Raw genomic sequence first — 6,000 nt, forward strand, 5'->3', positions numbered from 1 at the left:
GACTAGGAAAGAGGGTTTCAGAGAATTATGGGAGATAAGGTTAGAGAAGTAAATTTAGAGCAAAACCATTGGGAATCACACCAACCATTATAATGACTGGCTTTTACTGTGAAATGAGAAGCTATTGGATAATTTTAGCAGAGGAGCAACATGATTCTTAACTAGATTTTACCAGGCTCATTCAGCTATTGCTTTGTGAATAGTTGCTGGGGAAATGAATTTGGAGAACAGAGGCCAATAATTAAACTGCAGGTCAGGAAGATCCCCTGGAGAAGGAAATAGTAACCCATTCCAGTATTCTTGCCTGGAAAATTCCATGGACAGAGGAGCCTGGAAGTCTACAGTCCATGGGGTCACAAAGAGTTGAATATGACTGAGTGACTAATACTTTCATTTTTTGAGTGTTTCTGACAAGAGAATGCAATGGCTTGCTCAGGGTTAATCTAGTGGAAATACTGAGAAGAGGTAAGATCCTGGATATTTTGAGTGTAGGGCTGAGAAAATGTGCTTCCTATTGGATGTAAAGTATAAGACAAAGAAAGAAATCAGAGGTAACATCATACTTTTTCTACAAATGACTAGAAGGATGGATTTACTGTTAATTGAAATGCAGAACACTATGGGAGGATAATTAATTTAACTATTCTGAGATCCCTTTTAAATATTGAAGTAGAAACATTGCATTGGTGGTTGGTAATAAGAATCTAAAGTTTGAGTAGAGGTGTGAAAAGGACAAATAATTTCAGAAATTATTAATTTATAGAAAGAGTCTGAAGCCATTACCCTGAGTAATACCAACAGGGATAGGTAGGATGGATAAGAGGTTCAGAGATTGAGCCCTAGGTCACTCTAACTTTAAGAGTGGAAGTAGAAGGAACCATATATCCATTCTTTTTCAGATTTTTTTTTCCCATTAAAAACAAGACCATGATGAACTTTCAAGTTTCATAGAAAAATTCAGAAAAATGTGTGTGCCTATCAGGCAAGTAAAGAAAGTGACTCAAAGAAGTGAGAATGATCAACTCTGTCACATGTTGCTGAGTCAGGTAAGAAGACAGAAAATTAAGTATCTCATTAGTCATGTAGTGTTTCTTTGTTATCTTCACCAGAGATGTGGTGAAGTGACTGGGAGCAAAATACAGTAAAATGTATGGGTATTTTATAGAGAGACATTTTATAAATATTCTTATGAATTGTAGTCAACACTGTATGACAAATGTGCTAATTAAAAAAGATATATTGAGACCTGGACTAATTCCAAACTTGAGAGAGGGTTATAGAGACTGCTTATAAGTCTTTGTGTAGTACTCTGTTAGAGTCAATCTTTTATAAACAGGGACAAAACCATGGAAGACATGTCTATCAAATAGGAAAACACAAGCCCAGGACTAGGAATGTAGTGAATGGCACAATGCAATGTGAAATAAATCCAAAATGAATAAAATGGGACAAAATTTGAAAGGTGAAATTTAGCATAAATAAATATCAAATTCTACATTTATCTTTAATTAACAGAGCTTTGTACATGTAGATTATTGGGGAGACAGAGCCTAATTCTAGTTCATCAATAAAATGAGGAGTTTAGTAGGTTCAAGCTGCATATGATTCAATGATGTTTAAAAAGTTGCAAAAAGTTATGAAATATTAGGTTATATCATAGGAATTATACAAAATTAGTAAAAAGACGTTCATGTTTTTAAGATTATTTTTATCAATATATAACTTACATAACATTAACTTAAGGTATATACCATAATCATTTGCTATTTGCTATATTACAAAATGGTCATCATAAGTCCAGTTACCATTCATCACCATACATCATTACAAATTCTTTCTCATGAGTGCTTTCAAGATCCACTCTCCTAGCTACTTTCCCATATGCAATGCAGTATTATTAACTATAGTCACCGTTCTGTACATTATACACCCTTGATTTAATCATTTTATAACTGGAAATCTGTGCTTTTAAACCCCTTTCATTTTGACAACCTCTGAGCCCTACCTCCCTGCCTCAGGCAAACATCAATCTGTTCTCTATATCCATGAGTTTAAGGTTTTTGTGTGTTGATGGTTGCTTTGTTTTGATTTTTAGATTTCACTTGTAAGTGCCATCACATGGTATTTACTTTCTCTGAATTATTTTGCTTAGTATAATGCCCTCTAGTTTCACCCCTGTTGTTGCAGATATCAAGATTTCATTCTTTTTTATTGATAAATAATATTCCATTGTATACATATATATACACATTTATATATATATCACATTTCCTTATCCATTCATCCATCAATGGACATTTAGGGTGTTTCCATGTCTTGACTATTGTAAATAATACTGCTATGAACATGGAAATGCATGTATCTTTTCAAATTAGTGTTTTTGATATTGCTTTTTTAAATACCTAGAGGTAGAATTACTAGATCATATGGTAGTTCTATTTTTACTTTTTTGAAGAGTTTCCATACTCTTTTCCATAATGACTACACTATATTCCCACTATCAGTATATGAGGGTTCCATTTTCTTCATCTCTTTTATCTCTTGTCTTTTTAAATAGCAACCATTCTAACAAATGTGAGGTGATATCTCATTGTGGTTTTTATTTTTATTTCTGATGATTAGTGATGTTGCAAGTCTTTCCATACATGTGTTGGCTATTTGTATACCTTCTGAAAATTGTTTGTTCAGATCCTCTGCCCATTTTTTAATCATAATTTTAATTTGCTATTGAGTTTTATGAATTCCTTATATATTTTGAATGTTAACATCTTATCAGATATATGACTTACAAATATTTTCTCCAATTCAATGGATTAGACTTTCCATTTTGTCGATGGTTTCCTTTACTGTGCAGAAACTTTTTAGTTTGATGAACTATTGTTTGCTTATTTTTCCTTTTATTTGTCTTAGATTTTGGTGTCATATCCAAAAAATCATTGTTAAGACCTATGTCAAGAAATTTACATCCTATGTTTTCTTCAAGGCGTTGCACATTTTCCAATCTTACATTCAAGTCTCTAATCCTTTTTGAAATAATATTTTTGTGTAGTATAATATAGCACTTTTTATCCTTTAAGGATTTTTTATTTTTTTGGAACTTGGATAGAATAGACCATTTGTGGAAAACTCTGTGCTGTTCCAGGACACAAGAGAGTTGTTGGCAAACTGAATTGGATCCATAAATGGCAGATGTGATCAGTTAAGAGATCAGATTAATTTTATGCTTTTACACTGATGAATAACATCAGCTCTGTGAATTAACAAAAATTATTAACTAAATACAAGTTAAATTTTTAAATATTCTAGAGAAATATTGGGTTAAGTAATTTTAGTTCTTTATTTTGATGTATCTCAGAATGTTTGACAAGCAGCATGCACTAGACATTTCCAGGAGAAGGACAGAATATGTTGAATTTCCAAAAGTAAGGAAAACAGATTTTTTTTTTTTTTTTTGCCTGTGCACTGTCTCATGGAATTAATGCTTTGTAGAACAGACTCTGGTAAATTGCCATATGAAAAATAAAGAAATCAATATGTGCACTGCAAAGAAAAGAACACTTGCTGTGAAAAGAAATATATGAGAATAACTTTCTAACTTTAAATATCTAAAAGGTAGCATAGAAATGTATACAATGGAAGATCATATTTATTCTCTTTAAGGCAGAAAGGGCAAATACTACAAAAATGTAGGTGTTGACTCAACATGAAGAATAACTCAACAATTTAAGTTCTTTGTATAAAGTTGTAAAATCTCCATCCTGAAATATTCAAGAACTTTTGCATATTTGGATGAGCAAAAAAAAATTAGAGCTTTTCAGAATACTTTTCCTAGATCTTTGCTTGTAATCAATGACATATCCAGTTATTCTCTAGTATAATTTCCAAATTGTTGATTCATAGGGCTTAGTTTTAAATTAACATTTTTTGCATCTGATTATACACAAAATATTCCTGCTACAGAGAACATTCTGAGCCATTCTCTTACCTTCCCCAAATTAGTCATGTGGGCTCAATGTTTTTTGTTTTTTATTTCACTTGATGCATACTTTGGAAGAAAATTAAAGTCCTAATTATATATTGAATTATAAAACAGATTATTTTTAAATGATTTCCACTGTGACAGATTTTATTTTCAACTTTGTTTCTTTCACTTGCACAATTATTTAACAGTTGACTTTCTTTTTATGCCTATTACTTGGTTTTTATGGAATTATTCTCTTTATGGGATTACTCTTTCACACTTAGATCATAGAGACAAATTTTTGTGTGTCTTAAGCTATAAATGCTTAATTAAAAATGAAAATGTTTTAAGAAAGACTGTGAAATCTTTACACACACAAATACATTCACACACCTATAAATATATTTTTCTTGGAGATTGAGAAGGAATCCAGCCTCACTGGATTCAAGGGATCATTAAATAAATTAAATGCTTTGTATAAAGAACTGTAAATTTGGAAAACTTTATCTACATTTTCATTCCCTGTCATATTCAGCAAGAAAAATTAGAGTGGGTTATAAAAAACTACATTTCAGTATTTCCTTTGAGTTCACTTTTATGTATGTTGTAAAATAAAGGAAGTAATTAGAACATAGGGAGTAGTTTGGAAAATTCCCAGCTCCCAGGAATTTTTCACTCAGGCAGACATTTCATAGAATGATCCCCTGAAATTTCTATTTCACTTATAGAAAATGGATTTTGACAGTAACGCCTTTTCGTCAGTTTCTGCCAGGACTTAATGGAATCTCCCTGTTATTTCTGAATAGAAATATATTCAAAGAAATTAATCCTATACAGCCTTCCCATTAAACAAAATATTTAATAAGCAAAATTACTCAGGATCGTATTTCCAGCTCTGGCTGTCTCCCTTGCGCATGAAATTTTTGGTTACTTATATAAAGTTCCCAATAATGGCAGCAACACAGCTTCTGAATTTTACCATAGTACTTTCAAGCTGACCTAAAAACTTGTATTTCAAGTATTTGGATCGATAACTGGAGATAGTGAAGATGGCTCTCCCTCGTGGAGTACCACTCCCAGTGTTCTAGATGTCTATAAATGAAACGTCTAGTGCCCTCCCCAGGCTGTATGGAGAATTCACTGCTATTTTAATAGTGAAATGACATTGCCAAACATTTCAAAGCAGTAGCATAGTTTTCTATGTTCCCTAAAAACTTTTCCATGAGTTTTCAGAAAGATGGTTTTCTGAAACATTCTGAAGAAATATATGTGAGTATCAGATCCAAAGAATACAAATCTCACACATCAGTGTATGTAGCTAATGTACTTAGGAGCAAAACTGACCAAGTGCTTATCTCTGGCCCAGCAGGGGTCAGGAAGAATTTTAATTTTGATTCCTTAAATGAATGAACACCTGAAAAGAAATGTCCTCTCATTGGAAACTAAAGTATTAAAAAGCAAGTATGTGACCACATGCACACAGTAGTTAGGGAAACAGTTGACTGCCCTTGTGTCTCAGACTGAAACTAAATTTACTCCTAACGTATGTTTTCCTGGGTCTAGAGGATTTTCAAAGGTTATCATTTCATTCCAGCCAAAACATTATCTTCTTCTTCTATTAGGTAGACATTTGAAGGTGATTGCTGTGTTGCTTTGGATTAAGCTGTATTAAAATGGAAACAGTGGCTGAATCAGTTAGGTTTAGAATAAGCCAATATTAGAAAGATAAGCCAAAGGGTCTTCTTTTCATTTTATGCAGTCTTGAATCAGAGGGAGACCTCTCAATCTTTTTCTTAAATCCTTTTCCGAAGTCAATGCCTCATTTTGCACCCCACCCCCTTTCTTAAATAGCGAGAATAGTAAAGAAAGATAAATCAGACAAATTGGAATCTGTAAAATGTGTGTGTGTGTACATATGAGTGTGCATATGTGTGTGTTCTTAAAAATATACTCTTTAGTCTTTAGTTAAAGACCTTGACCTTTGTTCAGAATAATGTTTTTCAAAACACATTCACATTTTAAAACAATCAACTTCTATA

Source organism: Cervus canadensis, chromosome 3 (assembly GCF_019320065.1).
Source record: "Cervus canadensis isolate Bull #8, Minnesota chromosome 3, ASM1932006v1, whole genome shotgun sequence".
In the NCBI taxonomy this organism is placed as follows: Eukaryota; Metazoa; Chordata; class Mammalia; order Artiodactyla; family Cervidae; genus Cervus; species Cervus canadensis.